Raw genomic sequence first — 18,109 nt, forward strand, 5'->3', positions numbered from 1 at the left:
CACCATTTAATGGGAGCCAAGTACCCAGTTACAATCTTTTCTGACCATAAGAACCTACAGTTTTTTGGATCACTTAAAGCACTAACACCACGTCAGATGCGCTGGTTAATTTTTTTTAGCACATTTGACTTTGTTATAACCTATAGACCAGGTGCACAACAAATTCAATCTGATGTGTTCTCTAGATACGGACATACCTCAGACATGAAACAAGATAAAATAGGAGAACCCATTATTCCTCCCCAAAAGTTGTTGGCACCAGTACAACAGAAGGATTTCATCACAGATCTATATAATGCACACATGCAAATAGCACCTCAGGATTGGTTAAAGGATTCCCATAACACAATACAACGAGGTTTATTGTATCACGACAACATGCTGTTAGTGCCCACCTCTGAATTACAAACACAGGTGATAATTTGGCATCACGCCTCACCGTTGGCAGGTCATCCTGGTTGGGTAAAAACCCTGGAAAATGTGCAAAAACACTTTTGGTGGGACACTATAAGAAAGGACATTAAGCAATTTGTCACTACCTGTCCAATTTGTGCAAGACATAAATCTTGCTAATACCAATGCCAACACCCAAACAACCTTGGCACACTGTGAGCGTAGACTTTATTGTAGGTTTACCACCTGTAAAATCCTTCACAACAGTGTTGGTTATAGTGGATTTTTTATCTAAAATGGCACATTTTGTACCATTACGGAAATTACCCACAGCGGCAGATTTTGCCGATATTTTTATAAGGGAAATTGTGCGTTTACATGGTTTGTCAAGCAAAGTGGTGTCAGACCGAGGGAGCCAGTTCAACTCCAGATTTTGGAAAAAATTATGTGAAAAACTGAAAATAGATGTGGCCTTATCCACTGCTTTCCACCCAGAGACAGATGGACAGACTGAACGACTGAACCAAACCTTACTTCAAACGCTACGTTGTTTATTGGCTGATTATTCTAGTGAATGGTTGGAAGCTCTTCCTGTAGCAGAGTTTGTTTATAATAATACTGAGCATTCAGCTCTACTTTGCTCACCATTCTATTTCTTGCAGGGGTATCATCCAAGAGCTATACCCATTTTGTTAGAAGATTCCCTGTTGCCTACAGTAACGGATAGACTAACGAGGTTAGGTGGCATACAAGACAAAGCCAGGAAACATTTATTAAAGTACAAGGAAAGCATGAAAAGACAAGCAGACAAACACAGGTCTGAGGCCCCAATGTATAAAATTGGTGACAAGGTATGGCTCTCCACAAAAAACCTAAACATAGAGGGATCCCGAAAGCTGCAACCACGTTTCATTGGACCCTTTAGTATAACTGCCATAGTAAACCCGGTAACAGTAAAATTAGATTTACCAAAAGAATATCCAGTACATACTACATTCCATGTGTCCTTGCTTAAGCCGTACAACTCAAAAACCCAACCTGAACCACCACCTCCACCCATACCAATTAAGGGAAATCTGGAATATGAAGTGAAAAGCATAAAAGACTCAAAAAGAATTAGTGGACGTCTGTTTTATTTAGTAGAATGGAAAGGATATGATGAATCTGAGAATTCATGGGAACCAGCATCATATGTACATGCCCCACAGCTGATTAGACGGTTTTATTTAAAAAATCCAGGAAAACCCCGTCCTGTAGGAGGGCCTTTGAGGGGGGCAACTGTTAGGGTTTGTACACAGCAAAGAGCATGTCCCCTCTCACTGCACTAGTGGGTTCTGTAATAGCTCCCTTTTAAACTTACTATTGAACGCCTTTCTTGTTATCTCACCTTCCCCCCCCCCCCCTAGGCTTCTGTGTATGTTGTTTAATGTGCTGTTTTGTTTACACATTGGGCCTTGCTTTTACCAAGGCTTCTTTAAAACACTCCTCCCTAGGCCATGTGTTAATACAACTCATTTGCATAATAACTGAAACTCTGCACACCTTTCAAGAACATGTGCAACATGTGAGGACCACACCCAGCTCTTCAAACCACACCCAGCTCTGCACACCTTCCAAGAACATGTGCAGCATGTGAGGACCACACCCAGCCCTTCAAACCACACCCAGCTCTTCGAACCACACCCAGCCCTGTCTATAAAAGGCATCCCCCGAGCCTCACCCAGTGCTTGTGCTCGTCTACCTCCCGCTTACCTGAGAACAGATCCCTCGGCGCTGGCACTCCTGCTCTTTACAGACTTTCTTTGACTTCAATGGGCGCAGCTGCTGGCTCTTCCTTCTTCTGGTTTCCGGTTCCTCCTTGCCTCAGCCTCTCTCCTACGAGTAACCTGCAAAAGAGAAAGAAGACAAGGTTAGACTGATCAGTATCTCTTGCCAGCAACAAGTAAGTGCAAAACTTTTTATTACCTGAGGGAGCTTTGACGGCAATTTCTGGATTCGTGTATAGACAGTTTGAGGCGAAGTGCCTTCCACGAGCATTGTGATTCAGGCTCTTTGTTGCAGGAGTATTTTGCAGGACTTTGTGAAGCGGACATTGTTTTTTTTTCATGGAACTTTTGGGAATCGAACAGTGGAAACCATTGACAGCAAGGCAAACAGTAAATCAAGGACTTGCACAAATTACATGCTGTATTTTGATGTAAAAGTACAGTATTTGTTTTATAAAAGATTCTGGAAATATGCGAAAAGTGAGTCTGCTATTGGGAATTTAGGCTTTAGTTATATTATGATGAATGTTTGATATTGGTAATTCTGATAATGGTATTTGTTTAATGTTTTAGAAGCTTTACAGTAATAGAAAACACATCCCAGAGCAGTAACACATTCCAAACCTGGAAACTAGAGACCAGGATCCAAGAGGTACTTTTAGAAGAGAATTTCTAATAAATAAAGGGATAGTTAGGAACCCATTTAGGAATAGGTTGCACTTATCTGTTCTTTGTTTATGTTTCATTAGGCACCAGTTTCTACAGAAGTCAGAAAGGGCCGCAGATTTGTGCAGCACTTCAACAGTGGAAACGCAAGAACAGTGTTGTCTCTTTTTTTTTTATTTTATCCACTTCCCCCCTTCCCTTGAGCTTCTGTTCTTAGTGCACTGTTTTAAAAACTAGTGTGCTGGAACAAGCAGTTTCAGGGTGGGGTCGGATTGTCTTCAACCTCCATCAGAACTGAACAAGAACTCAGGTGAGCTGGGCTTTGACAACTTCAGAGGTGTTTTGTTAAACACGTACACAGAAAAAATTGCATAACATTACCCATAAATGCAGGTGTGCTGTGTATAACCTTCTATTTATTACGAGTGAGCATATTGTCAAGGTACATGGATGAGGAAATAAGAGCAAATCCATATATACCTTTATATACTTACATTAATGACCTAATGATAGTGGAAATTCAGGACTCAATATTTTTGCAAGACAATAGTTCTGTGTAGATGGAGTCTTCTTAACTCCATGTCTCTGTACAGTGATTATAAATTAGTCACCAACGTACAGAAATATGGTGTTAAGGATTGTAAATCCATGCTTACCAATGCATACTTACACTGATAATTTATGGAAATCAATATTCTGGAGTCAATAGTTTTGCATGATGATAATAAAATCTCAACAATATGGTAGAATACCCAAAGGTGATAAAACTCTCACCTATATGACCACCTTTGAGAGACTGCATGAGTTTTAGCAACACTGTTGTGTTTTTGGTGGAAGGGAAGTGTTCCCCTATGTTCTTGGGACTACTGTTCTCCCTGTCCTCCAACCGACCACAAGGTGATACTCACCTTAATCCAGGTTTGCTCCCTAAGTCTAAGATAGAGAAGGCTCAATAACGGTTCCGCTTGCGGACTGGGTCTGCTGGGTTGCTTGCCAATTGCTGTGACTGCCAGTATGGGTGGGTCCTGTGAGATACTGTGCAATATTTAGGTCGCAGTCTACCAAAGACATCTTGGGGACATTCAGAAAGCTGACTGCGAAATGCATTCTGCCCGCTGCTTGCCATCAGCTTTGTGCCTTGTAACTCACATTTCCTTGCTTTTCCAATCGCTGCCTTTATTTGTCTTAGGCTGTCCAGCTTAAGTTTGTCCCTTCCCTTGCCAACCTTTACTTACACTATCCTTCCAAATGCTCCCCCTTTCTGTAAACAGGCCTGTAAATCTTGTTCTTATCTCCTCATATTTGCTGTGCATTCAAAGACTGAGGTCAAATGTCAGGTGCTGTCTTCCAAGGGCACTTGTTTATTTTTCTTCTCTGAATTCAAAGTGAGAGTATTTATGTGACAGTCTTGCTGGATACTGGTGGTAGGAAAATGTATTTTCTAGCACACAACATTTAAATGAACTGTGTAAGCATTTCTGAATATATCAGAATTAGAAACACAAATGAAGCACATTTTTGTAATTTCTGAAGTGTGTTGGAACCAAATACTTTAATATGATAAAAACAAATCTTTACACTGGGTGTTGCAATCCCCATACATTTTGGTTTGCGCACAGTATAGTTTTATTAGTAAAACTGTATAGCTGTGCAAATATAATGGTCATTTCAGTTGAAAATGTGTAATGGCAGTGTGCAACCACACCATGAATATTCCACTATACACCACTCCATTCTACTCTGCACCACTCCACTTTACACTACTCCATGACAATGCAGTCTGTACCACTCTACTCTACATCACTGCACTCTACATGACGTCTTACTATGCCTCTGTACTCTACCCTGTACCTCTTCTGTATGCAAATGCACTATGTGCCACACTACACTACACTTTTGCACTCTTCGCCACTGCACTCTACACCATACTAGTCTAGGCCACACCAATCTTCTTTGCACAACTCCACTCTACGCCACTGTACTCTACACCACCATGCAACACTGCAACCTACGCCACTGCATTATATACTTTACTCTGTAACACTCAACTCTATGCCCCTGAACTCTACACCAACTCATTGTACACTGCTCTAATCTGCTCTGCACCACTGGACTCTACGCCACTGCACTCTGCACCACTGTAAACCATAACATTCTCTGCCACTCTACACAACTGCACTGTTCCCTGCATCATTTCACGCTACTCTGAACCAATCTACTCTATGCCACTTTACTCCACTCTGCGCCACTCCACTTCATGCCAAAGCACTCTGCGCCACTCTACTCCTAACCACTGCAATCTATGGCAAGGCACTCTACAAAACTGCACTCTATGTCACTGCACTCAATGTCACTGCACTTTACTCTGCATCACTGTACTGTATGCTACTGCTCTCTGTGCCACCCTACACCACTGCACTCTCCACAACTGAACTCTGCACTACTCCACTATAGGCTACTCCACTCTACGGCACTGCACTCTATGCCCCTGCACTCTACAGCACTATACTCTACTCTGCACCACTCTGTGCTACTCTACTCTGCACCACTATATGCCACTGCACTCTATGCCACTCTACTCTATTCTGCACTCTATGCCACTGCATTCAGTGCCACTCATCTCTGCTCTACTGCCCTTTGTATCACTGAGCTCTACGCCACTGCAGTGTACACCACTCTACTCTGCGCCACTCTATTTTGTCACCACTCTACTCTGCACCACTCCATTCTGTGTCACTTCACACTGCGTCACTCCCTTCTGCACCACTACACTCTATTATGCACCACTCTAATCTATGCCACTGCATTTATGATCCTGCATTATACGCTGCTGAATTCAATGTCATTGTAATAAATGCCACTGCACTCTATGCCAGTGCACTCTGCACCAGTCCACTCTACCCTATGCCAATCCAGTGTATGCCACTCTATGCAACTCCACACTATGCCACTCTAAACACACGACTCTCTCTGAAACTCTTCAACACTCAACTCTACTCTTCTCCATTCCACTGCACAACAAGCCATGACACTCTCCTCTACACCACTAACGTTTAGCCATGCTGAACAGCAGCCACACTGGTGTACAACATGCTTAAAACACATTGGAAAAACCAATAGCTCTTGCATAGGCAAGACCTATTGGCTTTTCCAGTGCTTGTTTGCCCAATACCATTGCTTAGCCTTCATCCCCTTGTCTAGGGGTATTCTGAGGTCTCAGCTTTTGGGTTGCCATCTGCTGATTCCTACTTGCTGTTTAGTTTAGCGTTCACACTTTACCGCACGCCTTTATGAAAGGAACTCCTCTGCTTATCTTGGTTGCAGCAAGAGGATCTGCCAAACCCCTCACTCCAGACGGAAATGAAGTCATCCATGTCATCAGTGGGTTGTGCAGACCTACCTCCCTTCTATGCCTTGTATACATTCTACACAGGATAGGAGGAAGATAAGTTTATGGCTGTGTGGCAATAGAGTCCAGTAGGGAACGCAATGAGTTGAGACCTTGTTAGATTAGTGGAATGTGGTTTACATTACAGTCAGTCTTACTACAGGAGTGCTTTGAACCTGTATCCTCACATAGATCAGCTACACTCCAGACAGCTTATTAATTCTTTACAAGGGATCTTTCCAAGGGCCCACTGGCAGCATTATCATGCGTGCAAGTGCCCACCTGGGCAACAACGTTAACTGCTTGAGGACTGAGAGCCTGGCTGCCAGAGGATGAAGCCCAGATAAACCACTCAGGGCAAGGGCGGGCCAAGCTGAATCAGTCATCTCACTCACTGCCGGGGTAATCTGACACCAAGGGCCCGAAGATACAGACTAAACAGACCAGAAATCAGTTTGAGATTGATTAATATGTAATTGTCAATGATCACATTCGGTCCACACAGAATCCTGACTTAGGTCCTCATTACAACCTTGGCGGGTTGGACCGTCGGGCGGCAGCCAATGCAGCCGCACTCCTGCCGCGGCCATTATGAGATCCCCGCTGGGCCGGCGGGCGGAAACCTGGTTTCCACCCGCCGGCCCAGCGGGGATCTTGGCCGCAACACAGGAGCCGTCTCCAAATGGAGCCGGCGGTGTTGCGGCTGTGCGACGGGTGCAGTTGCACCCGTCGCGCTTTTCACTGTCTGCTGTGTAGACAGTGAAAAGTTGCACGGGGCCGTTGCAGGGGGCCTCTGCACTGCCCATCAAACCGCCATGAAAAGGCTGGCGGAGGGGGACTCGTAATCCCCTGGGCAGCGCTGCAAGCAGCGCTGCCCCGGAGGATTACCTCCGCCAGGACAAAAGTGGTGGAAAACCGCCAGTCCCGGCGGTGCGACCCCCATGGAAGCACCGCCAGCCTGTTGGCAGTGCTTCCTCCAAAACAGCCCTGGCGGTCAAAGACCGCCAGGGTTGTAATGACCCCCATAGTTCTTTTACATTGCCTGTTATCACAGCTTTGTCTCTCCAGTACCTGTCAGGTTTTGTGAGCAGCAACAATAATAAGTCTCTCCTACAACTCTTGCTGTCAGAAACCTGTGTTCCATATTTGTCTCTCATAACTGCTCATGCCAGAAGTTCCCTTCTAGCAGTTTTTACAATCCTTAATTAAAACACTTTAAAATCCAGCATTATATACAAATTGATTAAACCCAATTCCAACTCTACCCGGCCGTGTGATGAAGAAGTCTTGCCTTAAGCGCGCCTTTTGCTGAATTCTCCACATCAGAAGTAAACAACAAGACATGGCAAAAACTGGGCTCTGTTTAGTATCTGATTTTAAAATTCTCAGAGCCTCAGCAAAGTACTAACCCCAAGGTCACGGCAAGATGGTACAAGCCATTTTCATCTGCCCATCTGGTATGAAGGACAGAAGAACAAAATCTGCCCCTCAGTTTCCTCAGTTGGCCAAAAGCAAACCATACACCTCTTTCTGAGCTCCCCCACTTAGCAGTAAAAGATGCAAGAGGGAGCGTACTATACCTAAATTGCAAATATGGCTTCCTGGCTTGAGGGGGGCTCAATTTCATCAGAAAATGCTCAAATTTAACATCTTCAAATAAGAGGAATGAGTCTGAATGGGTGCCTCGTGGAACATGCACCTGTGGTTGTTACCCAATATGTTGCCTGTACTTCACCTTCAGGTGAGGTTTACTAATTGTGGAGGCTTCCTGGGGGCTCATCCCAAAGATTACCACAGCCCATCTTCATCAGGGTATCTTTTACATACTTGGCCCAGGGAAGACTACCCGAGCCAAGAATACCCAAAACTTCCTTCAGCCCCTCACGATAAGACATGAGCTACTCTGTGGACCAGATATGTTGCTGATAGAGGATAGGCCCGACTCCAACCCACCTCTGAAATTGGCCTAAGACCCATATCCAGCCTAAGGGGGAGCCGGGTGTGGTGTACTGCAGCCAAAATGGCAACTTTCCTCCCAGGGGGAAATTTTCTTTCACACTTAATAGTCTTCAGTTTTGTACAGAGCCAGTAATGTGACTAAACTAAACAAATATCTTATTACTTCGATCCGCCCCAATGTGCGTAAAAAAAGTAGGACATTTTGTAAGTACTGAAATGTTAAGAAGGTGCCCCTAAAGCAGATCTGTGCATTACAGTGATTCAATTCCTCACTTCACATAATATGTCTTTACATTTTTTAAATCAATGTATCAATAATGTAAATGTTGTGTTCGTTTCTGGAGCAGCCAAATGACCAGATGTAAAATCAGTGGAAATTATCCTGCTAGAATGTAAATGGAAGGTGAAAATAATAAGCACTATTAAAGAGCAAAAAAAAATCCTAGATGCACCTGGAGTTTTCCACTGGGCAGCTTGAGTTGATCCGAGAAATTCATAACCCAGCATATTCAGCCATTGAAAACCATTACAAATGGTAATCTGCAATTTCCACAAGATAATAGTAGCAATGAAGTACACAATAATAAGGGGCTTCACTTAAAATAGTGCAGCTCTTCCACATTAGAAGCCCAATCAATCCCTCAACAAAAGGGCATTCCTCCTATAAATCCACGCAACCCCCACCCACCCACCTATTGGATGTCTGATAAGCCTTGATTAATTAAAGATTAACATAAAATGTTAAAATTGCGTTTACGGCTTCCTAGGCTTTGACTGGAGACTGCTAATCTCCAAACAGAAGCTGAGAGACAACAGTATTATGGAGCTCTGGCACGCGGCAACAAATGGAACAAAAGATGATCAACATAAGGGAGAGGGAGCCTGAGAGAGGCATGGCTTGATGGAAGGGTGGATGGATGGAGCGCTGAATGGGTGGATGATGGATAGAGAACGGATGGATGATGAGGAGGAGGATATGTGGAAAAAAGAGCAAATAGATAGACAGAAGAATGAATTGCTGAACTGAAGAATATATGCTAAATTCACAGAAGAAAGGAAGGGGCTAGGTGGGGGAACGAATGAATGACAGAAGGAAGGAGGAATTAATAGATAATGGTTCAAGGAGGGAGACAAAAATAATGGGGGAAATAAAGTAGGAATGAGTGAGAACTAGATGCATAAAAAGATAGCAATAAGGAATAGGAGAAGAAAGGAAGAAAAAAAGAAAAAAAAATTGAAGGGGTGAAGGAAGGAAATTTCATAGGTACTCAGGAGGAACAATTCCCTGAACAAATGCTGCACTCAGTTGCTCACTCAGTCCATTTACGGTATGGTTCAATGAGGGGTGTATTGTAGTTTTCTGGTACTTCTTTGCTAATCTGTGTGGACTGAACTTCATGAATGTGTACTGTATGCGGAACCAGAATTAACATCTGTAGCCAGCGTGGCTTTGGACTTTCGTACTGTTTCCTGATGAACTAAGAACAAACCCCAAAAAGCACGCCCAGAGTAATCCTATTGGTTCAAACATTAGCCATAAACTCCCTGGACTTCGACATTGCACGTCAGTGGTATGACAACATAAGGTACTAAGTGGATGTGCTTGTGGCAGGTTGACAGGATGGTAAACTGATGGCTCAGGTTGTGCAGCCGGTTTTGTCTGCGGTTGCTTGAAGAAATATTGAGTGGTTTGTCACAGGTGAAAGATTTTAGCGGGTACTATGTGTTGAGTTGACATTCAAACAAGCCAGGTTTAAATCAGTGGTGGCTGCATTTTACTTACAGTGGGGAGGCGGGCGCTACAATAATAATAATTCAAAAATGGCATTTACGTGATGGCGTCTTCCTTGCCTCTCCTCTCGTTGTCCGTCTCTCCTGGAAGCTCCAACGCAGAAGCTGCACTAACCAATCATGGTGCTGCTCTCATGCTGTTAAACAGCATGAGAGACGCATCAGGATTTGAGGGAGTGCCCTCTTTTGGTGCTCACAAGAGTGCTGGAGGCCTGGGATTTCTCTAAAGATTTTCTAAAGACAGCTGGGTTAGAGAAGCTTAAAGTGTGCATGTCTGGCTGGTCGTCGCAAGACAGCATGCCAAAGGGACATGTGCACTTTAAACTAAAGCACAGAAATCAATGCTGCCACTCAGCAGCAATTGCCCCTCCTGTCCTGACACTCAGTTCAGGACGGGGTGCTGAAAAATAAAATGGTAATAAATAAACTTTATTACGATTTTATTTTTCAGTTCTGGTGGCATTTGTTTAGCGGGATAGCACTCCTCCGCTCTTGTGGAGGGGCCACCCCTGGTTTAAATAGTCCTCCATTGCTCTGACTTGCTGACCTTGAGCGCATGCAAGTCAATTCACTAAAACACCGGGGGTAGCAGAAGTGACATCACACGCCAGTTCATCTTTACTTTCACTCACACACATTCATGCTTACTCATACACACACTTTCACTCATACACACACTTTCTTTTACATAAGCACACTCTCACCCGCAAGCAGGCACACAACTGCACTTCATTTTTTATTACATTAATAGTGAATAATATAATATTTTTCACTATTAGAGTAATATAAAAGACTGAGTGAAAACAAGAAAGTGGAGCCCCAAGCAATGTCCATAAGGACGAGCTGCCCTGTTTCCTGACTTTGATTTTGCCACCTCTGAGTCCATGGGTCACAAAGGCAGTCCCAGGGGTCTCAGGGGTCAAGCTGGGGTTCGCAGCTGCCACCCCTAAATGAGTCCATGCTTGAGCCCACAAGTTAAAACGTATGGGTCATATGTGCGAGAATGAACTGAAAAGGTCACTAGGGGCCAGAAGTACAGAAATGCAATTTTGCATTTCTTAAATAGCAACTTCCTAGAAATCATTATTTAAGAAATGTAAAATGCTATGTACAAAGATACCGAATTCCTGATAGGAATCGCTATTAGGAAATCGGTATTAAGAAATCCCATCGCATCTGAGTCAATGAGCTGGCTTTGCATTTCCTAAATAGCGATTTCTTATTAAGAAATTTCTATTTAGGAAATGCAAAACCAGAGATAGCAGTGAGAAAAAGGCCCCCCTTGGTGCACCCCAAAAATAGGAATGCACATGTAGAGCACACATATGCCTAACGGGCATGTGTGTGCTCTATTGCAATTAAAACAAGCATTTACAATGCAGTGAAAATGAAAAGTAAAACAGTTGACATAAGCAAGCCAATTCAAAGCACCATGGCAGCCATGAGCATGAGCACGCAGGAGAGACACAAAAAGAAAAAGAAGTGAGCTTGCAGTCAAACATATCGGCAAACATGCAATTATCCATGTAACAGGGTCGATGGCCAAGGCAGTAACAAAACTGCTCTGAGGAGGGACAAACGTAAAGCATTTACCAACGATAACAAAGGATTTTTGAAAGGGAAGCCCACGAACGAGTGATAGCGATGGGCGTGCAGTGGGTGTGGTTAAAAGCCCACAGATAGTGTACAACAGACCAGAGCGCTTGTGCACTCGACCCAAAAAGGTCAGGAGAGGAAGAGTGGTCCTTTTCATGCCTGACAGCTAAATACTAGAATTCGGCTGTATGAGATTAGAGCATTTAACAGTCATAACGAGTTTAGAAAACAGCTAAAACGTGGTAGGTTCTTGAGTAGTCTTCTTGGTGTGCATCTACTTTACAGAGTTTAGCGCAAAGACACTCTTGAGATTAACAACGCAGTTTACAAAAACTCACTTCACCAGAGTGCTGTGCAGGGAATTAGACATATAGGAGCTACTTCCGCTGGACCGTAGTTTCCTAAAAAATGTGTGAGGAAGTTATTGTTATGTGACCAATTAACAGCCCAGGCGATTGCGAGATGAGATCATGAAAAAAAACAATTGATATTCTGAAATACTACATGTAAAATACAGATACCTAAATGATACACCATTACACAACTAAGGGGTTACAGTGTGGTATAATCAGACAGTACTGATATGAAAACACACTCAGACTCTTAAAACTAAGGTATGGTAATGTAATAATCAGTGTGAATAAATAAACTGCTTTGGAGGCTGGTATGTCACAATTTCTTGCCACAGTCACACATTCTCAAAGGTGAGCCTGATAAAGGGCAACAGAGACTGAACACCCCAATATAAACCTGTATAACTTTCCAAGAGTTTTTCTCCTAAACAAGCTTCCTTATCGCCATAATACATCATACAGAGTTTTTTCATTAATGAAAGATTACCCTTGATTAATCCATTCATTTGTCAAAGTATATTTTGGGTATAGAATGGAGAATCAATCCGCACATATATAAGTACAGAATTACAAAACTTTCAAAAGTCAGAAAAAACAGACTCCTTTCTTGCCTTTCGACGCACAGTTATAACATTCACTCTTGCCGCCTGCTCACTGATCCTAAATACCACATAATCTAGTATTCTGTTAGACGTTAGATCACAGAACATTAAACATATTCTAAAAAAAGGTTTTGCATGCCTCTATGAATTCCTGTTAAATTCTCAATCACCTTCTTAAAAACTAAAATGTACTGTCCATATCAACAGTGTTCCTCCCAAGAACAAAATCTCCCAAATCAAATGTGCCAGGCAGATCTGAGTGTTTCAGAGTTAATTTCTGACACTAGTCCCATGTATCTCTTGCATGGTGCCTTAAAAGTATTTACAATTTCTGCTCCATATTTCTATAAAACTGGGTGTCCAGTGAGAACTAATCATAACCCTTTATATAATGCTTCTGTTCAAATACATTAAATGGAATATTCTGAAGAGTAGCACCAAAAAACCTCTGTCATTCACAATTGGAGGTATGATTAAAGCACTGTGGAATAGATTGGTGGTATAATGACAGGAATGAAAGTAAGAGACACCACCTCCCCCTCCAAGAACTGACTGGCACACTTGATCTGAGAGACTTCATTCTACTGATGTGGAGAATACGTCTTAGTCCTGAAGTTGACCACTGCATTTTTTTAAATCCCTCCCAGACTGTTCAAAACCATAGCCTTAGTCCTATCGTGTTAGCCGAACGAAGGACTGTTTTTAGAAACTCCCTATCAGGGAAACCCAAAGCATAGCCACAAAAGAGGAAGAGACATCACCTCTCAGCCACCTCACCACCACGTTGGAGTTGGAGATAATACCTTTGGGGAACAATGGAGCAGGAATGGGGCAAGGAGTGGACTCTCCATGAACTTCAATGGTGCCCTGTGTCTCTTATCCAGAACACCCTAATGTCTGACCTAATTCATAGGACCTCATGAATACTTAAAAAGAGTTCTGCAATGTTCACTGCTGCCTGGGAGGCTTCCTGTAGATGCCATCTTGTGCACCATTTGCACCCAAGACCCAAAATGGATTCCTAGGCTGTACCAGTCAAGCACGAGACTTACTCTCCACACCCATTCTGCAGTATATACATAGTGTCAATATGCATGCAACATCCATGTTCCACATGGATAGAATGAAGGCGCCGGTTGGATGGGACAGACAGACTATTTTAAATTGGAGGGGCCAGCACGTACCTCCCCTTGTGCAGATAACGATAAAAAGGCTTGTTTTGCAGGTAAAATCAGCTGCTGCCACCACTGTAAGTTCTCTACAACCCAGTGTAGTGACAGTAGTCACCTTAGTCACCCACAGAAAGGGAGGGTGCACATGGTGTGCTCTACCACAAAGCCCTGCACTGGACCTTATCTATTTTTACAAAGGCCCATGTTTAAACGTATTGTTTTGTGTGCTGAGACTACCGGCCACAAAAAACGACCACATACTGATTATTCCAAATAATCAATCTTCTTCAGACAGAAAATGTCAAAAGCTGTAAACAGTACTAAAGACATATTTCGCATAGCGCTGTTAAATTAGGTATTGGAAGAATTGTTTAACATGCCAAACGTCTTCAACAAAAAAATAATTTAATGAGAAATAGAAGTCATCCAAAAATACTGCCACAACACCATGCTTCCTTGGTCCACAGTGGCATCGAAAACTCCCTAGAAAGAGCCAGAACCCCTACTAGCAAGCATTTACTCAGGGAAGAGCTCCAAATTATTTATGCTATTATGCCCTGTAATCTAAACAAAGTGTAGTCATACCCCATGTTGGAGGTGACACCAGCCAGGCACCATGTGAGATGAAACTAAAAGATTGGTACAACCTGAATTTATTACAGAGGTACAATTATGTTTTTTCTGGTACCCTTAGTGAAAATGTCACAGACCCTGCTGGAACATTGTTCAGAAATGTCATGGCTGGAGTCCTTGTACTGGGAAAAACGAGATACATACCCAAAGGCTCTTACATATCAATCAAAACGTAGAAGGTGCTCATGGCCAACTGCTGAGCTGCTCTCTCTGCCCCCACCTCACGCCTTGCATGTAAACTTCAGCCCTGGTGTTCACGGACATGATGGATTCAGAAGAATGTGCCACCACAAGCTTCTAACCACCCATTAATTGCGATGATCGGATGACACTTATACTCGCAGCTGTAGCCATATTGTGACTGTTGTGTCCCCCCACGTTTTTTCTCTTTTCCATACCACAGGTTAATGATTATGGCTATCTACTTTAGTATGTTTGACTTGAACTGACTCAGTTCAGTTACATGATTTGAAAACCAATATATGAACATTTGTAAATGCTATAGCCCCTATGTCGATGAAGCTGAAATCCACCTGATTTTGTAGTGTCACAACACGAAGCACTGAACATTGATTCACCTATATGCAATTGTCAACCTTATTTTTCTATTTTCTTTTCCCAAAATGAAAAACCCAATAAAAATAGTTTAAAAAAAAATTAATGGATGGTGTCCTTGCAGAAGGGCACCTTGATCAAAAAATGTAGTGCAAGTGAGAAGATTAAAAGCCTTTCTGGGTTCTCAACCCAAAGAATGTGCATCCCCTTGCCCCCCAGGGAAGTAAAGGGCAATGTTTTACCTCCTGGGAAAGCGTGATATCTACATTTGATGGACGGGAGGCCGTCAGAGTGGCGGACGTAATGTTCTCAGCCACCCCGATGGACTGTACTCCGTTCACAAAACTTTAAATCTGGTTCTCTACCTATTTGTCTCTACGGTGCCTCCAACTGTCTTTGAAAGAAAAGTAAAGCCGTGCAGGCACATGGGCTTTCATAATGATGCAATTAAAATACTGGATCATTGTCAAAAGTATTTCTGCAGCAATATTTGACCGTGTATGCATGTTAAGTTCACCAATTACAATGCAAACGTCACCTCCGGTCTTCTTTACATAAAACCCCTCTGTAATAGTACAGCTTAGTTTTGCTAATTCAGCCAGATCAGCAAAAGAGCCGATTCCCAGCTTCCATATTTTTGTAGCCAAAGACGTTGCTTCAGCATGGAATCAGTGAACAAAAAAGCCATAGGCAAGTAAATAGAAATGGGCCACTATAACAGGCTAGGAAAGTAAACACATCTTGCACAAAAAACATAAATCAACAATTAAAATGCTGCTTGATCAGTAAGTCATGTACATAGAGGGCTTAGATCTGTTTCAGCAAACAGTGGGGCTCTCTGACCAAGGAATATAAATACCTTATTACACACAAACCTCACTGGCCATAAATTTAAAAATTAGCCGATTTGAAGCGCCATGCCATAAGCATGAAGGAGTATACAAAAGGAAACAGAAGTTTGCTTGCAGTCAAACTGCAGTTATGCAATTATCTATGTAACAGGGTCGATGTTATGCAAAGCGCTTGACTACTGCCCAGCGAGATCGCGCAGCATAGGAAATAAAAAAAAAGTAGTCCAGAAGCCATGCGGAAAACATGGAGCCTCGTATGTTTTCAGTAGCTTAACAGTGCTCTAGAGGAGGGCTAAACACCAGAAAAGGCATGACATATGCATGCTTTTCACAAATGAAATCAAGGGAATTTTAAAAGGCAAGCCCTCAAACCAGCGAAACTGATGGGCGTGACATGGGCGTGGCTAAAAGCCCACAGAGAGATTACAACATGGGCCAGAGTGCTTGCGCACTCGAACATAAAAAGCACCTTGTTTTTTTTTTCTAATTGCCCCTGGTTACCACCGACTTCAAGTCGGTGGTAATTGCATCTTCAAAATGCCCAAATTGCATTTTGGAAATGCATGGTACTTCTGAATAGAAAATTGAAATAGGAAATCCCTATTTGTATTTCCTATTCTGGGAATCGCAAATTGGGATTTCTACAAAGTAGAAATCGCCATTTGTGATTCCTTAAAGGGCTTTGCACATTAGAAAAGACTAGTTTGCATTTCTTAATTGCCCGAAATACCAATTCGGACCATTAAGAAATACACACAGGCTTCGTACTTCAGGCCATAGAATCTGCATTTGGATAACATCCCATAACCAAGGATGAAGCTCTGTGGTAGAGAAGCAATGAGGTCCAGTGAATCAAAATAAACCACACATTCTCCGCCCTCCATGCTGCAGAGTGTACAATAATGAGCTTAACAGCCACCAGACTGCTGGTTCAATTAAAATCTAATATTTATGAATAAAGGACTTTTATCTGGACTGCAAGCTTCACAAATTGTAATGGTACTTCTAGAAGAAGCTGCTTTCTTGGATCACATGAACTGCAACGCGTTTTTACTTTTTACCCTGAAGGTGTACCCGTGTGTAGTCTTTCAAGGCAAGCAGTATTTGCCACCAAAGGCTCTGACGTGGAGAAGTATCTGAGGATGGTTAAACTCCTGAAGAATCAGTGTCCATTGTGATGCACATGCAGCAGTGCCCTGTGGCCAGAACTGTAATGAGCCTCCTACTCATCATCAGGTGCTCAGATGGCCTGCTGTACCCCAAGAACTGTAGATTCTCCTGTAATATCCCCTCAGTTGTAGGGCTGATTGATGACTCTTAAATAGGGTGAACTGTAGCCTGTCCTTGCTATAATGCCGGACAGCTAAGCTGCTGAGGAGTGTTCAGGTAATGAGATGGCTGTCTTAGCTCTGACAGCTCCAGCAGCCGCTAGTTAACAAGCCAGTTTGTTTGGTGTCCGTATTGCTTTGGCGAGCTACATTTCTCATCTTGTCTCCTAGTGATAGTAATTGGTGCACCCCTGTATTAACAGAAGATGCTGCAGACCATCAAGCATAAACAGGATTCTACTAAGTAATTGTAGTGTAAATTCCTGCTCTTTTGAGGGTGTGAAAAGGGATACATATGGACACTTCTTGAATATATCACTTGCACTCTCCTCCTTTGAAATACTATAGCATACCATCTGCTTACATCAAGTGAGGAAATTTAAATTCAAGTATGCATTTAAATAAAAACAATTGTTTGCCTCTTCTGAAATCAAAATGGAATGGCGATAACTCGTGCCAGCACAAACTTACAAGTTAGGTAGTCTGGCACCGACTCCCTCATCGGAGCCCTTGAGGTGATTGTGTTGCTGCTGCAAAGAGGTGTCAAGGTACTGGAGAAAAGACTGGTGATCTTGAGAGAGATACTTATAAAGCTGTTGTGTTGAGCTAAATGCTTATGGGTGACCAATCCAATTTAGGCTCACACATAAGAACTAATTGAGTCTCCAGTATAATGCTGAGTGAGCTATAGCATACAGAAGTGTTGATGAGCACGGTTTATGATACATTTCTGATGAATGGGGGAGACAGTGTGCATTGGATTCGATGTTGCGTATAGAAATGAAGGGGATTCTTGTTGTTGGAGGCCTAAATGAGTTGAAGGGAAGGTGCAAAGTGGGTAATTGGAAGTGAAGACCAGGTTGGTCAAGGGAAAAAAGTAAACTTTATAAACACACACACCAGTGCATTTAGCAATCCTTGATTACATGTAGTCTACCTACTAGGATGATCATGGCACAGTGACCCTAATAGACTTAATGTTATTAGTCTTAGGGGACAAGAGATACATAAATACACAAATCAATAAACTATACAAGCTCGGCCAATGCGAGAAGG

The sequence above is a fragment of the Pleurodeles waltl genome, chromosome 10, assembly GCF_031143425.1.
Source record: "Pleurodeles waltl isolate 20211129_DDA chromosome 10, aPleWal1.hap1.20221129, whole genome shotgun sequence".
Classification (NCBI taxonomy): Eukaryota; Metazoa; Chordata; class Amphibia; order Caudata; family Salamandridae; genus Pleurodeles; species Pleurodeles waltl.